The sequence below is a fragment of the Pleurodeles waltl genome, chromosome 8 (genome assembly GCF_031143425.1).
Source record: "Pleurodeles waltl isolate 20211129_DDA chromosome 8, aPleWal1.hap1.20221129, whole genome shotgun sequence".
Lineage (NCBI taxonomy): Eukaryota > Metazoa > Chordata > Amphibia > Caudata > Salamandridae > Pleurodeles > Pleurodeles waltl.
The window spans coordinates 1,546,279,544-1,546,295,946 of NC_090447.1; the positions used below are offsets into that span (position 1 = coordinate 1,546,279,544).

The following is a 16,403-nucleotide window of genomic DNA, read 5'->3' on the forward strand; positions in this document are numbered from 1 at the left end:
GGTCACGGGGGGGGGCGGTGATGTGCCCAGGGTCACGGGGGGGGGCGGTGATGTGCCCAGGGTCACGGGGGGGGGGCTCAGTGGTGTGCCCAGAGTCACGGGGGGAGGGGGCAGTGATGTGCCCAGGGTCACGGGGGTGGGGTCAGTGGTGTGCCCAGGGTCACAGGGGGGGGGGTCAGTGGTGTGCCCAGGGTCACGGGGGGCGGTGATGTACCCAGGGTCACGGGGGGGGCGGTGATGTGCCCAGGGTCACGGGGGGGGGGCGGTGATGTGCCCAGGGTCACGGGGGGGGGGCGGTGATGTGCCCAGGGTCACGGGGGGGGGCAGTGATGTGCCCAGGGTCACGGGGGGGGGCAGTGATGTGCCCAGGGTCACGGGGGGAGGGGTCAGTGGTGTGCCCAGGGTCACAGGGGGAGGGGGGGGGGGGTCAGTGGTGTGCCCAGGGTCACAGGGGGGTCAGTGGTGTGTCCAGGGTCACGGGGGGAGAGGAGGGGTCAGTGGTGTGCCCAGGGTCACAGGGGGAGGGGAGAGGTCAGTGGTGTGCCCAGGGTCACGTGGGGAGGGGAGGGGTCAGTGGTGTGTCCAGGGTCACAGGAGGAGGGGAGGGGTCAGTGAGGTGCCCAGGGTCAGAGGGGGGGGGGGGGTCAGTGGTGTGCCCAGGGTCACAGGGGGAGGGGAGGGGTCAGTGGTGTGCCCAGGGTCACAGGGGGAGGGGAGAGGTCAGTGGTGTGCCCAGGGTCACAGGGGGAGGGGAGAGGTCAGTGGTGTGCCCAGGGTCACGTGGGGAGGGGAGGGGTCAGTGGTGTGTCCAGGGTCACAGGAGGAGGGGAGGGGTCAGTGAGGTGCCCAGGGTCACAGGGGGAGGGGTCAGTGGTGTGTCCAGGGTCACAGGGGGAGGGGTCAGTGGTGTGTCCAGGGTCACAGGGGGAGGAGTCAGTGGTGTGCCCAGGGTCACGGGGGGCGGTGATGTACCCAGGGTCACGGGGGGGGGGCGGTGATGTGCCCAGGGTCACGGGGGGGGGTCAGTGGTGTGCCCAGGGTCACAGGGGGAGGGGTCAGTGGTGTGCCCAGGGTCACAGGGGGAGGGGTCAGTGGTGTGTCCAGGGTCACAGGGGGAGGAGTCAGTGGTGTGCCCAGGGTCACAGGGGGAGGAGTCAGTGGTGTGCCCAGGGTCACGGGGGGGGGGGGGTCAGTGGTGTGTCCAGGGTCACAGGGGGAGGGGTCAGTGGTGTGCCCAGAGTCCCCGGGGGGGAGGGGGCAGTGATGTGCCCAGTCTGCAGCTGCAGCCTCGCCTCCTCCCGTGGACTCGCCTCGTACCCGCTTCCGTCCTCCCCCCGGGGTCTCAGGTCCCCGGAGCCTCTCGTGCTGTTTGGTTCAGAGCTGGAGTCCGAGAGCAGCGGAGGGGAGACTTCAGGGCGCTGCCTGTTGAAAAAGGAGGCCAAGTTCTACTTCCGGGTCACTGCGGGAGGGACGGCGGACGTAGCATCTGCAGCAACGGAAGGAGCTGTAGTAACACCACGTTGTGCGCGCGCGCACTAGCACTTCCGGGTAACTGAGGGCGGAGACAGCACAGCGCGGAGGAGAGCGGAAGGAGCCTCAGCCTGGTCTGTGACCCGGAAGTGGAACCGCGGCTTCCGTGATTGGCAGACGACGCTCTGTGCTGCCGCCTCTGCCCCCAGTGACTCGGCCCGTGGAGCCGGCGCTGTTAATGGAGGTGAGTGAGTGAGTACCCCGGGGGGGTCACCCAGTGACCGTGCCCTCGAGTACCTCGCGCGTGACGCTCTTTTAATGCGGCCTCGCTCGCCGGGGCCGCCCTGGTATTTCCTTTCCGCGCTTTCATAACTTTCCCCTGCACTCGCGGGTTTCCTCCGGTATCTCTCGGAGGCTGTGGCCGCCCCCGGCCCCGGTCCGTGCAGCCTCATCCTGGTCTCCTGGAAGTCCAGTGGTGGCATCATGCATTCATGTACGAGTACTCTGAGCTCAGTGTCTCCGAAGAGCAGAGAGAGCACCGCGGCCCTGGGGGTCAGTCACAGGCCCCGCCCTGGGGGTCAGTCACAGGCCCCGCCCTGGGGTGTCAGTCACAGGCCCCGCCCTGGGGGTCAGTCACAGGCCCCGCCCTGGGGGTCAGTCACAGGCCCCGCCCTGGGGGTCAGTCACAGGCCCCGCCCTGGGGGGTGTCAGTCACAGGCCCCGCCCTGGGGGTCAGTCACAGGCCCCGCCCTGGGGTGTCAGTCACAGGCCCCGCCCTGGGGTGTCAGTCACAGGCCCCGCCCTGGGGTGTCAGTCACAGGCCCCGCCCTGGGGGTCAGTCACAGGCCCCGCCCTGGGGTCAGTCACAGGCCCTCACAGGCCCCGCCCTGGGGTCAGTCACAGGCCCCGCCCTGGGGTCAGTCACAGGCCCCGCCCTGGGGTCAGTCACAGGCCCCGCCCTGGGGTCAGTCACAGGCCCTCACAGGCCCTCCTGGGGTCAGTCACAGGCCCTCACAGGCCCTCCTGTGGTCAGTCACAGGCCCTCACAGGCCCTCCTGGGTGTCAGTCACAGGCCCCGCCCTGGGGGTCAGTCACAGGCCCCGCCCTGGGGTGTCAGTCACAGGCCCCGCCCTGGGGTCAGTCACAGGCCCCGCCCTGGGGGTCAGTCACAGGCCCTCACAGGCCCCGCCCTGGGGTCAGTCACAGGCCCCGCCCTGGGGTCAGTCACAGGCCCTCCTGGGGTCAGTCACAGGCCCCGCCCTGGGGGTCAGTCACAGGCCCTCACAGGCCCTCCTGGGGTCAGTCACAGGCCCCGCCCGGGGGTCAGTCACAGGCCCTCACAGGCCCCGCCCTGGGGGTCAGTCAGAGGCCCCGCCCTGGGGTCAGTCACAGGCCCCGCCCTGGGGGTCAGTCACAGACCCCGCCCTGGGGGTCAGTCACAGGCCCTCACAGGCCCCGCCCTGGGGTCAGTCACAGGCCCCGCCCTGGGGTCAGTCACAGGCCCCGCCCTGGGGTCAGTCACAGGCCCCGCCCTGGGGTCAGTCACAGGCCCTCACAGGCCCTCCTGGGGTCAGTCACAGGCCCTCACAGGCCCTCCTGGGGTCAGTCACAGGCCCTCACAGGCCCTCCTGGGTGTCAGTCACAGGCCCCGCCCTGGGGTGTCAGTCACAGGCCCCGCCCTGGGGTGTCAGTCACAGGCCCCGCCCTGGGGTGTCAGTCACAGGCCCCGCCCTGGGGTGTCAGTCACAGGCCCCGCCCTGGGGTGTCAGTCACAGGCCCCCCTGGGGGTCAGTCACAGGCCCCGCCCTGGGGGTCAGTCACAGGCCCCACCCTGGGGGTCAGTCACAGGCCCCACCCTGGGGGTCAGTCACAGGCCCTCACAGGCCCTCCTGGGGTCAGTCACAGGCCCTCACAGGCCCTCCTGGGTGTCAGTCACAGGCCCCGCCCTGGGGTGTCAGTCACAGGCCCCGCCCTGGGGTGTCAGTCACAGGCCCCGCCCTGGGGTGTCAGTCACAGGCCCCGCCCTGGGGTGTCAGTCACAGGCCCCCCTGGGGGTCAGTCACAGGCCCCGCCCTGGGGGTCAGTCACAGGCCCCACCCTGGGGGTCAGTCACAGGCCCCGCCCTGGGGGTCAGTCACAGGCCCTCACAGGCCCCGCCCTGGGGTCAGTCACAGGCCCCGCCCTGGGGTCAGTCACAGACCCCGCCCTGGGGTCAGTCACAGGCCCCGCCCTGGGGTCAGTCACAGGCCCCGCCCTGGGGTCAGTCAGAGGCCCCGCCCTGGGGGTCAGTCACAGGCCCCGCCCTGGGGTGTCAGTCACAGGCCCCGCCCTGGGGTGTCAGTCACAGGCCCCGCCCTGGGGTGTCAGTCACAGGCCCCGCCCTGGGGTCAGTCACAGGCCCCGCCCTGGGGGTCAGTCACAGGCCCTCACAGGCCCCGCCCTGGGGTCAGTCACAGGCCCCGCCCTGGGGTCAGTCACAGGCCCCGCCCTGGGGTCAGTCACAGGCCCCGCCCTGGGGTCAGTCACAGGCCCTCCTGGGGTCAGTCACAGGCCCCGCCCTGGGGGTCAGTCACAGGCCCTCACAGGCCCTCCTGGGGTCAGTCACAGGCCCCGCCCGGGGGTCAGTCACAGGCCCTCACAGGCCCCGCCCTGGGGGTCAGTCACAGGCCCTCACAGGCCCCGCCCTGGGGTCAGTCACAGGCCCCGCCCTGGGGTCAGTCACAGGCCCTCCTGGGGTCAGTCACAGGCCCCGCCCTGGGGGTCAGTCACAGGCCCTCACAGGCCCTCCTGGGGTCAGTCACAGGCCCCGCCCGGGGGTCAGTCACAGGCCCTCACAGGCCCCGCCCTGGGGGTCAGTCAGAGGCCCCGCCCTGGGGTCAGTCACAGGCCCCGCCCTGGGGGTCAGTCACAGGCCCCGCCCTGGGGGTCAGTCAGAGGCCCCGCCCTGGGGGTCAGTCAGAGGCCCCGCCCTGGGGTCAGTCACAGGCCCCGCCCTGGGGGTCAGTCAGAGGCCCCGCCCTGGGGGTCAGTCAGAGGCCCCGCCCTGGGGTCAGTCACAGGCCCCGCCCTGGGGGTCAGTCACAGGCCCTCACAGGCCCCGCCCTGGGGTCAGTCACAGGCCCTCCTGGGGTCAGTCACAGGCCCCGCCCGGGGGTCAGTCACAGGCCCTCACAGGCCCCGCCCTGGGGGTCAGTCAGAGGCCCCGCCCTGGGGGTCAGTCACAGGCCCCGCCCTGGGGGTCAGTCACAGGCCCCGCCCTGGGGTGTCAGTCACAGGCCCCGCCCTGGGGGTCAGTCACAGGCCCCGCCCTGGGGGTCAGTCACAGGCCCCGCCCTGGGGGTCAGTCACAGGCCCTCACAGGCCCCCCTGGGGGTCAGTCACAGGCCCCCCTGGGGGGGTCAGTCACAGGCCCCGCCCTGGGGGGGTCAGTCACAGGCCCCGCCCTGGGGGGTCAGTCACAGGCCCCGCCCTGGGGGGTCAGTCACAGGCCCCGCCCTGGGGGGTCAGTCACAGGCCCCGCCCTGGGGGTCAGTCACAGGCCCCGCCCTGGGGGTCAGTCACAGGCCCTCACAGGCCCCGCCCTGGGGGTCAGTCACAGGCCCCGCCCTGGGGGTCAGTCACAGGCCCTCCTGGGGTCAGTCACAGGCCCTCACAGGCCCTCCTGGGGGTCAGTCACAGGCCCCGCCCTGGGGGTCAGTCACAGGCCCCGCCCTGGGGGTCAGTGTAGGAAAGTACCATCTTGCCTAGCATGTTACCCCCATTTTTCACTGTATATATGTTGTTTTAGTTGTATGTGTCACTGGGACCCTGGTAACCCAGGGCCCCAGTGCTCATAAGTGTGCCTGAATGTGTTACCTGTGTAGTGACTAACTGTCTCACTGAGGCTCTTCTAATCAGAACCTCAGTGGTTATGCTCTCTCATTTCTTTCCAAATTATCACTAACAGGCTAGTGACCATTTTTACCAATTTACATTGGCTTACTGGAACACCCTTATAATTCCCTAGTATATGGTCCTGAGGTACCCAGGGTATTGGGGTTCCAGGAGATCCCTATGGGCTGCAGCATTTCTTTTGCCACCCATAGGGAGCTCTGACAAATCTTACACAGGCCTGCCACTGCAGCCTGAGTGAAATAACGTCCACGTTATTTCACAGCCATTTTACACTGCACTTAAGTAACTTTTATAAGTCACCTATATGTCTAACCTTTACCTGGTAAAGGTTAGGTGCAAAGTTACTTAGTGTGAGGGCACCCTGGCACTAGCCAAGGTGCCCCCACATTGTTCAGAGCCAATTCACTGAACTTTGTGAGTGCGGGGACACCATTACACGCGTGCACTACATATAGGTCACTACCTATATGTAGCTTCACCATGGTAACTCCGAATATGGCCATGTAACATGTCTATGATCATGGAATTGCCCCCTCTATGCCATCCTGGCATTGTTGGTACAATCCCATGATCCCAGTGGTCTGTAGCACAGACCCTGGTACTGCCAGACTGCCCTTCCTGGGGTTTCTCTGCAGCTGCTGCTGCTGCCAACCCCTCAGACAGGCAGCTGCCCTCCTGGGGTCCAGCCAGGCCTGGCCCAGGATGGCAGAACAAAGAACTTCCTCTGAGAGAGGGTGTGACACCCTCTCCCTTTGGAAAATGGTGTGAAGGCAGGGGAGGAGTAGCCTCCCCCAGCCTCTGGAAATGCTTTGTTGGGCACAGATGTGCCCAATTCTGCATAAGCCAGTCTACACCGGTTCAGGGACCCCTTAGCCCCTGCTCTGGCGCGAAACTGGACAAAGGAAAGGGGAGTGACCACTCCCCTGACCTGCACCTCCCCTGGGAGGTGTCCAGAGCTCCTCCAGTGTGCTCCAGACCTCTGCCATCTTGGAAACAGAGGTGCTGCTGGCACACTGGACTGCTCTGAGTGGCCAGTGCCACCAGGTGACGTCAGAGACTCCTTGTGATAGGCTCCTTCAGGTGTTAGTAGCCTTTCCTCTCTCCTAGGTAGCCAAACCCTCTTTTCTGGCTATTTAGGGTCTCTGTCTCTGGGGAAACTTTAGATAACGAATGCATGAGCTCAGCCGAGTTCCTCTGCATCTCTCTTTTCACCTTCTGATAAGGAATCGACCGCTGACCGCGCTGGAAGCCTGCAAACCTGCAACATAGTAGCAAAGACGACTACTGCAACTCTGTAACGCTGATCCTGCCGCCTTCTCGACTGTTTTCCTGCTTGTGCATGCTGTGGGGGTAGCCTGCCTCCTCTCTGCACCAGAAGCTCCGAAGAAATCTCCCGTGGGTCGACGGAATCTTCCCCCTGCAACCGCAGGCACCAAAAAGCTGCATTACCGGTCCCTTGGGTCTCCTCTCAGCACGACGAGCGAGGTCCCTCGAATCCAGCGACACCGTCCAAGTGACCCCCACAGTCCAGTGACTCTTCAGCCCAAGTTTGGTGGAGGTAAGTCCTTGCCTCACCTCGCTGGGCTGCATTGCTGGGAACCGCGACTTTGCAAGCTACTCCGGCCCCTGTGCACTTCCGGCGGAAATCCTTCGTGCACAGCCAAGCCTGGGTCCACGGCACTCTAACCTGCATTGCACGACTTTCTAAGTTGGTCTCCGGCGACGTGGGACTCCTTTGTGCAACTTCGGCGAGCACCGTTTCACGCATCCTCGTAGTGCCTGTTTCTGGCACTTCTCCGGGTGCTACCTGCTTCAGTGAGGGCTCCTTGTCTTGCTCGACGTCCCCTCTCTCTGCAGGTCCAATTTGCGACCTCCTGGTCCCTCCTGGGCCCCAGCAGCGTCCAAAAACGCCAAACGCACGATTTGCGTGTAGCAAGGCTTGTTGGCGTCCATCCGGCGGGAAAACACTTCTGCACGACTCTCCAAGGCGTGGGGGATCCATCCTCCAAAGGGGAAGTCTCTAGCCCTTGTCGTTCCTGCAGTATTCACAGCTCTTTAGCCTAGTAAGAGCTTCTTTGCACCAACCGCTGGCATTTCTTGGGCATCTGCCCATCTCCGAGCTGCTTGTGACTTTTGGACTTGGTCCCCTTGTTCCACAGGTACCCTCAGTTAGGAATCCATCGTTGTTGCATTGCTGATTTGTGTTTTCCTTGCATTCTGCCTCTAACACGACTATTTTGTCCTTAGGGGAACTTTGGTGCACTTTGCACTCACTTTTCAGGGTCTTGGGGAGGGTTATTTTTCTAACTCTCACTATTTTCTAATAGTCCCAGCGACCCTCTACAAGGTCACATAGGTTTGGGGTCCATTCGTGGTTCGCATTCCACTTTTGGAGTATATGGTTTGTGTTGCCCCTATCCCTATGTTTCCCCATTGCATCCTATTGTAACTATACATTGTTTGCACTGTTTTCTAAGACTATACTGCATATTTTTGCTATTGTGTATATATATCTTGTGTATATTTCCTATCCTCTCACTGAGGGTACACTCTAAGATACTTTGGCATATTGTCATAAAAATAAAGTACCTTTATTTTTAGTATAACTGTGTATTGTGTTTTCTTATGATATTGTGCATATGACACTAAGTGGTACTGTAGTAGCTTCACACGTCTCCTAGTTCAGCCTGAGCTGCTTTGCTAAGCTACCATTATCTATCAGCCTAAGCTGCTAGACACCCTATACACTAATAAGGGATAACTGGGCCTGGTGCAAGGTGCAAGTACCCCTTGGTACTCACTACAAGCCAGTCCAGCCTCCTACATTGGTTGTGCAGCGGTGGGATAAGTGCTTTGAGACTACTTACCACTCTTGTCATTGTACTTTTCATAAGAGAAAAATATACAAAACAAGGTCAGTGTATATACACATAGCCAAAAAGTTTTGCATTTCCTCTTTTTCACTCTTTTCTAAGTGCTGAAAAGTACTTCTAAACTTTCAAAAAGTTCTTAAAAGTTTAAAAAGTTTTTTCTGTCTTTCCAAAAAGTTCTGAAAACTTTGTTCTCTTTGTCTATCACTTTAACTCTCTCTAAAAATGTCTGGCACAGGCCAAAAAGTTGAACTGTCCAAACTTGCATATGATCACCTTAGCTGGAAAGGAGCAAGGAGTCTCTGCATAGAGAGAGGTTTGAGTGTAGGGAAGAATCCTTCCTTAGAACTGTTAATTAATATGCTTAGAGTACAGGATAAGGCCATAAGTGCCCAATCTGTAGAAAAAGTAGCTAATGGTTCTCAATCTGATCCAGGGACTCCCCCAGGAAAAGGTTCAGGAAAGAAACTTCTCAGCCTGCCCATTACTAGACAGTCTAGCATAGTTGGTACAGAGGTTGAATCACATCATACTGATGATGTGCTCTCACATTATGCTGGTAGCCAAGCTGTTAGGGTGCCCTTGGTAAGGGACAGGTCTCCTTCTGTTCATTCCCATCATACCTCTGTATCTAGAAATGTCCCTCCCACCCACCCTGATGACAGATTGTTAGAAAGGGAGCTCAATAGATTGAGAGTGGAACAAACCAGACTGAAGCTCAAGAAGCAACAGCTGGATTTGGATAGACAGTCTTTAGAAATAGAGAGGGAAAGACAGAAGATGGGTTTAGATACCCATGGTGGCAGCAGCAGTATTCCCCATAGTCATCCTGCAAAAGAGCATGATTCCAGGAATCTGCATAAGATAGTTCCCCCTTACAAGGAGGGGGATGACATTAACAAGTGGTTTGCTGCACTTGAGAGGGCCTGTGCTGTACAGGATGTCCCTCAAAAGCAATGGGCTGCTATCCTATGGCTATCATTTACTGGAAAAGGTAGGGATAGGCTCCTTACTGTAAAAGAAAATGATGCTAACAATTTCCAAGTTCTTAAGAATGCACTCCTGGATGGTTATGGCTTAACCACTGAACAGTACAGGATAAAGTTCAGAGATACCAAAAAGGAGTCTTCACAAGACTGGGTTGATTTCATTGACCAGGCAGTGAAGGCCTTGGAGGGGTGGTTACATGGCAGTAAAGTTACTGATTATGACAGCCTGTATAACTTGATCCTGAGAGAGCATATTCTTAATAATTGTGTGTCTGATTTGTTGCACCAGTACTTGGTGGACTCTGATCTGACCTCTCCCCAGGAATTGGGAAAGAAGGCAGACAAATGGGTCAGAACAAGAGTGAACAGAAAAGTTCATACAGGGGGTGACAAAGATGGCAACAAAAAGAAGGATGGTAAGTCTTCTGACAAGGGTGGGGACAAATCTAAAAATGAGTCTTCATCAGGCCCACAAAAACACTCTGGTGGGGGTGGTGGGTCCAAATCCTCCTTTAATCAGAACAAGGAAAAGAAACCATGGTGCTATTTATGTAAGATAAAAGGCCATTGGACAACAGATCCCAGTTGTCCAAAGAAAGGCACCACAGCTCCTACCACTACAACCCCTACTGCTACACCTAGTGTCCCTACTAATAGCAGTGGTGGTGGGAGCAAACCTACTAATAGCCAATCCAAGGGAGTAGCTGGGCTCACTTTTGGTAATTTAGTTGGGGTTGGTCTAATTAGGGAGACCACAGAGGCTACTTTAGTCTCTGAAGGGGCTATTGACTTAGCCACTTTGGTTGCTTGCCCCCATAACTTGGAGAAGTACAAGCAACTAACCCTAATAAATGGTGTTGAGGTCCAGGCCTACAGGGACACAGGTGCCAGTGTCACAATGGTGATTGAGAAACTGGTGCACCCTGAACAACACATACTTGGACACCAGTACCAAGTAACCGATGCTCACAACATAACACAAAGCCACCCCATGGCTGTTGTAAATCTCAACTGGGGGGGGGTATCTGGTCCAAAGAAAGTTGTGGTAGCTTCAGATTTACCTGTAGACTGTCTATTAGGGAACGATTTGGAGACATCAGCTTGGTCAGATGTGGAGTTGGAGGCCCATGCAGCAATGCTGGGCATCCCAGGGCATATTTTTGCTTTGACAAGGGCTCAGGCCAAAAAGCAAAAAAGACAGGGAAGCTTGGATCCTGGAACAATGGACCAAGTGCTCCCTAAAGCTAGGGCTAGTAGAAGCAAACCACTTCCTACTATCCCTCCCTCTACAGTGGATTCTACTTCTGAGGAAGAAGAATTCCCTCCCTGTGCAGAACCTACACCAGAGGAGCTGGAAGCAGACACTGCTGAGCTTTTGGGTGAAGGGGGGCCTGCCAGAGAGGAGCTGAGTGTGGCACAGCAAACCTGTCCCACATTAGAGGGTCTCAGACAGCAAGCTGTCAAACAGGCTAATGGGGATGTCAGTGACTCACACAGAGTTTACTGGGAGGACAACCTCTTGTACACTGAGCATAGGGATCCTAAACCTGGAGCTGCCAGGAGATTAGTGATTCCTCAGGAGTACAGAAAGTTCCTCCTAACACTGGCACATGACATTCCCCTAGCTGGGCACCTGGGTCAAATGAAAACTTGGGACAGATTGGTACCATTGTTTCATTGGCCTAGGATGTCTGAGGACACAAAATAATTTTGTAAGTCCTGTGAAACCTGTCAAGCCAGTGGCAAGACAGGTGGCACTCCAAAGGCACCCCTTATCCCACTGCCTGTGGTTGGGGTTCCCTTTGAAAGGGTAGGGGTTGACATAGTTGGCCCCCTTGACCCTCCTACTGCTTCAGGCAATAGGTTTATCTTGGTGGTAGTGGACCATGCCACAAGATATCCTGAAGCTATTCCTTTAAGGACCACTACAGCTCCTGCAGTGGCAAAGGCCCTCCTGGGAATATTTTCCAGGGTGGGCTTCCCAAAGGAAGTAGTATCAGACAGAGGAAGCAATTTCATGTCTGCATACTTAAAGGCCATGTGGAAGGAGTGTGGTGTAACTTACAAGTTCACAACACCCTATCATCCACAAACAAATGGACTGGTGGAGAGATTTAATAAAACTCTCAAAGGCATGATTATGGGACTCCCTGAAAAACTCCGCAGGAGATGGGATATCCTTCTACCATGCCTCCTTTTTGCCTACAGGGAGGTACCCCAGAAAGGAGTGGGCTTCAGCCCCTTTGAACTTCTTTTTGGACACCCTGTTAGGGGTCCACTCACACTTGTAAAGGAGGGTTGGGAACAACCTTTAAAAGCTCCTAAACAGGATATTGTGGATTATGTACTTGGCCTCAGATCAAGGATGGCTGAGTACATGAAAAAGGCCAGTAAAAACCTTCAGGCCAGCCAAGCGCTCCAGAAGCAATGGCATGATCAGAAGGCTGTTTTGGTTCAGTACCAACCAGGGCAGAAAGTGTGGGTCTTGGAGCCTGTGGCCCCAAGAGCACTCCAAGATAAATGGAGTGGACCCCACACAATTGTTGAAAAGAAGGGTGAAGTCACCTACTTGGTTGACTTAGGCACTGCCAGGAGTCCCCTTAGGGTGCTCCATGTCAACCGCCTGAAACCCTACTATGACAGGGCTGATCTCACCCTGCTCATGGCAACAGATGAGGGACAGGAAGAAGACAGTGATCCTCTACCTGATCTCTTCTCTTCCACAGAACAAGATGCTCTTGTGGAAGGTGTAGTTTTGGCTGATTGTCTTACTGCTGAGCAGAAAGATAATTGCATAAATCTCCTAGGACAATTTTCAGAACTCTTCTCCATTGTGCCAGGCACCACTTCTTGGTGTGAGCACACTATAGATACTGGAGACAGTTTACCTGTCAAAAGTAAGATCTATAGGCAGCCTGACCATGTCAGGGACTGCATAAAGCAAGAAGTTCAGAAGATGTTGGAACTAGGAGTGGTTGAGCACTCTGACAGTCCATGGGCTTCTCCTGTGGTACTGGTACCAAAACCCAATTCTAAAGATGGAAAGAAGGAAATGAGGTTTTGTGTCGACTATAGAGGTCTCAACTTGGTAACCAAAACTGATGCTCACCCTATACCCAGGGCAGATGAGCTCATAGATACACTGGCATCTGCCAAGTATCTAAGCACTTTTGATTTGACTGCAGGGTATTGGCAGATCAAATTGTCAGAAGATGCTAAATCTAAGACTGCATTTTCTACCATTGGAGGACATTACCAGTTTACTGTAATGCCTTTTGGTTTGAAAAATGCACCTGCCACTTTTCAGAGGTTGGTGAACACAGTCCTGCAAGGGCTGGAAGCTTTCAGTGCAGCATATTTGGATGATATAGCTGTATTTAGCTCCAGCTGGGATGATCCCCTGGTCCACCTATGGAAAGTTTTGGAGGCCCTGCAAAAGGCAGGCCTCACTATCAAGGCTTCAAAGTGCCAGATAGGGCAGGGTAAGGTGGTTTATCTGGGACACCTTGTTGGTGGGGAACAGATTGCACCACTTCAGGGGAAAATCCAAACTATTATTGATTGGGTTCCCCCTACCACTCAGACTCAGGTGAGAGCCTTCCTAGGCCTCACTGGGTATTACAGGAGGTTCATTAAGAACTATGGCTCCATTGCAGCCCCTCTTAATGACCTCACATCCAAGAAAATGCCTAAAAAGGTATTATGGACAGCAAACTGTCAGAAAGCTTTTGAGGAGCTGAAGCAGGCCATGTGCTCTGCACCTGTCCTGAAAAGCCCTTGTTACTCTAAAAAATTCTATGTCCAAACTGATGCATCTGAATTAGGAGTAGGGGCAGTCCTATCACAACTTAATTCTGAGGGCCAGGATCAACCTGTTGCTTTTATTAGTAGAAGGTTGACCCCTAGAGAAAAGCGTTGGTCTGTCATTGAGAGGGAGGCCTTTGCTGTGGTCTGGGCTCTGAAGAAGTTGAGGCCATACCTGTTTGGCACTCACTTCATTGTTCAGACAGACCACAAACCTCTACTTTGGCTAAAACAAATGAAAGGTGAAAATCCTAAATTGTTGAGGTGGTCCATATCCCTACAGGGAATGGACTATACAGTGGAACATAGACCTGGGAGTAGCCACTCCAATGCAGATGGACTCTCCAGATATTTCCACTTAGACAATGAAGACTCATCCGGTAATGGCTAGTCTTATTGTCCTTCGTTTGGGGGGGGGGGGTTGTGTAGGAAAGTACCATCTTGCCTAGCATGTTACCCCCAACTGTATATATGTTGTTTTAGTTGTATGTGTCACTGGGACCCTGGTAACCCAGGGCCCCAGTGCTCATAAGTGTGCCTGAATGTGTTACCTGTGTAGTGACTAACTGTCTCACTGAGGCTCTGCTAATCAGAACCTCTGTGGTTATGCTCTCTCATTTCTTTCCAAATTGTCACTAACAGGCTAGTGACCATTTTTACCAATTTACATTGGCTTACTGGAACACCCTTATAATTCCCTAGTATATGGTACTGAGGTACCCAGGGTATTGGGGTTCCAGGAGATCCCTATGGGCTGCAGCATTTCTTTTGCCACCCATAGGGAGCTCTGACAAATCTTACACAGGCCTGCCACTGCAGCCTGAGTGAAATAACGTCCACGTTATTTCACAGCCATTTTACACTGCACTTAAGTAACTTATAAGTCACCTATATGTCTAACCTTTACCTGGTAAAGGTTAGGTGCAAAGTTACTTAGTGTGAGGGCACCCTGGCACTAGCCAAGGTGCCCCCACATTGTTCAGAGCCAATTCACTGAACTTTGTGAGTGCGGGGACACCATTACACACGTGCACTACATATAGGTCACTACCTATATGTAGCTTCACCATGGTAACTCCGAATATGGCCATGTAACATGTCTATGATCATGGAATTGCCCCCTCTATGCCATCCTGGCATTGTTGGTACAATCCCATGATCCCAGTGGTCTGTAGCACAGACCCTGGTACTGCCAGACTGCCCTTCCTGGGGTTTCTCTGCAGCTGCTGCTGCTGCCAACCCCTCAGACAGGCAGCTGCCCTCCTGGGGTCCAGCCAGGCCTGGCCCAGGATGGCAGAACAAAGAACTTCCTCTGAGAGAGGGTGTGACACCCTCTCCCTTTGGAAAATGGTGTGAAGGCAGGGGAGGAGTAGCCTCCCCCAGCCTCTGGAAATGCTTTCTTGGGCACAGATGTGCCCAATTCTGCATAAGCCAGTCTACACCGGTTCAGGGACCCCTTAGCCCCTGCTCTGGCACGAAACTGGACAAAGGAAAGGGGAGTGACCACTCCCCTGACCTGCACCTCCCCTGGGAGGTGTCCAGAGCTCCTCCAGTGTGCTCCAGACCTCTGCCATCTTGGAAACAGAGGTGCTGCTGGCACACTGGACTGCTCTGAGTGGCCAGTGCCACCAGGTGACGTCAGAGACTCCTTGTGATAGGCTCCTTCAGGTGTTAGTAGCCTTTCCTCTCTCCTAGGTAGCCAAACCCTCTTTTCTGGCTATTTAGGGTCTCTGACTCTGGGGAAACTTTAGATAACGAATGCATGAGCTCAGCCGAGTTCCTCTGCATCTCTCTCTTCACCTTCTGATAAGGAATCGACCGCTGACCGCGCTGGAAGCCTGCAAACCTGCAACATAGTAGCAAAGACGACTACTGCAACTCTGTAACGCTGATCCTGCCGCCTTCTCGACTGTTTTCCTGCTTGTGCATGCTGTGGGGGTAGCCTGCCTCCTCTCTGCACCAGAAGCTCCGAAGAAATCTCCCGTGGGTCGACGGAATCTTCCCCCTGCAACCGCAGGCACCAAAAAGCTGCATTACCGGTCCCTTGGGTCTCCTCTCAGCACGACGAGCGAGGTCCCTCAAATCCAGCGACACCGTCCAAGTGACCCCCACAGTCCAGTGACTCTTCAGCCCAAGTTTGGTGGAGGTAAGTCCTTGCCTCACCTCGCTGGGCTGCATTGCTGGGAACCGCGACTTTGCAAGCTACTCCGGCCCCTGTGCACTTCCGGCGGAAATCCTTCGTGCACAGCCAAGCCTGGGTCCACGGCACTCTAACCTGCATTGCACGACTTTCTAAGTTGGTCTCCGGCGACGTGGGACTCCTTTGTGTAACTTCGGGTGAGCACCGTTTCACGCATCCTCGTAGTGCCTGTTTCTGGCACTTCTCCGGGTGCTACCTGCTGCTGAGAGGGCTCCTTGTCTTGCTCGACGTCCCCTCTCTCTCCTGGTCCAATTTGCGACCTCCTGGTCCCTCCAGGGCCACAGCAGCGTCCAAAAACGCTAACCGCACGATTTGCAGCTAGCAAGGCTTGTTGGCGTTCTTTCGGCGGGAAAACACTTCTGCACGACTCTCCACGGCGAGAGGGATCCGTCCACCAAAGGGGAAGTCTCTAGCCCTTTTCGTTCCCCTTGTTCCACAGGTACCCTCGACTGGAAATCCATCGTTGTTGCATTGCTGGTTTGTGTCTTTCCTGCAGAATTCCCCTATCACGACTTCTTTGTCCTTTGGGGAACTTTAGTGCAATTTGCACTCACTTTTTAGGGTCTTGGGGTGGGCTATTTTTCTAACCCTCACTGTTTTCTTACAGTCCCAGCGACCCTCTACAAGGTCACATAGGTTTGGGGTCCATTCGTGGTTCGCATTCCACTGCTAGAGTATATGGTTTGTGTTGCCACTATCCTTATGTGTCCCCATTGCATCCTATTGTAACTATACATTGTTTGCACTGTTTTCTAAGACTATACTGCATATTTTTGGTATTGTGTACATATATCTTGTGTATATTTCCTATCCTCTCACTGAGGGTACACTCTAAGATACTTTGGCATATTGTCATAAAAATAAAGTACCTTTATTTTTAGTATAACTGTGTATTGTGTTTTCTTTTGATATTGTGCAAGTGACACTTGTGGTACTGTATTAGCTTCACACGTCTCCTAGTTCAGCCTAAGCTGCTCTGCTAAGCTACCATTATCTATCAGCCTTGGGGTGAACTAGGAGACGTGCAAAGCTCCTACTATACCACTGGTGTCATATGCACAATATCATAAGAAAACACAGATATGCTAAAATAAAAGGTACTTTATTTTTATGACAATATGCCAAAAGTATCTCAGTGAGTACCCTCAGTATGAGGATGGTAAATATACACAAGAT

General features: G+C 55.7%; 1 protein-coding gene and 1 long non-coding RNA gene across 2 annotated transcripts in view; one reads left to right on the forward strand and one right to left on the reverse strand.

Annotated features, from left to right (window-relative positions):
* The window catches only part of LOC138248973 (zinc finger protein 182-like), a 115,982-nt gene extending 114,631 nt beyond the window's left edge, over positions 1 to 1,351 (reverse strand). The window contains exon 1 of the mRNA XM_069203024.1: positions 1,311 to 1,351. The gene's annotated coding sequence lies outside the window, so the exon portion shown is untranslated. The remainder of the gene's footprint in view (positions 1 to 1,310) is intronic.
* Positions 1,352 to 1,625: 274 nt separating this feature from the next.
* The window catches only part of LOC138249282 (uncharacterized), a 76,752-nt gene continuing 61,974 nt past the window's right edge, over positions 1,626 to 16,403 (forward strand). Inside the window, exon 1 of the long non-coding RNA XR_011194827.1 lies at positions 1,626 to 1,714. This is a non-coding gene — a long non-coding RNA (uncharacterized lncRNA). The remainder of the gene's footprint in view (positions 1,715 to 16,403) is intronic.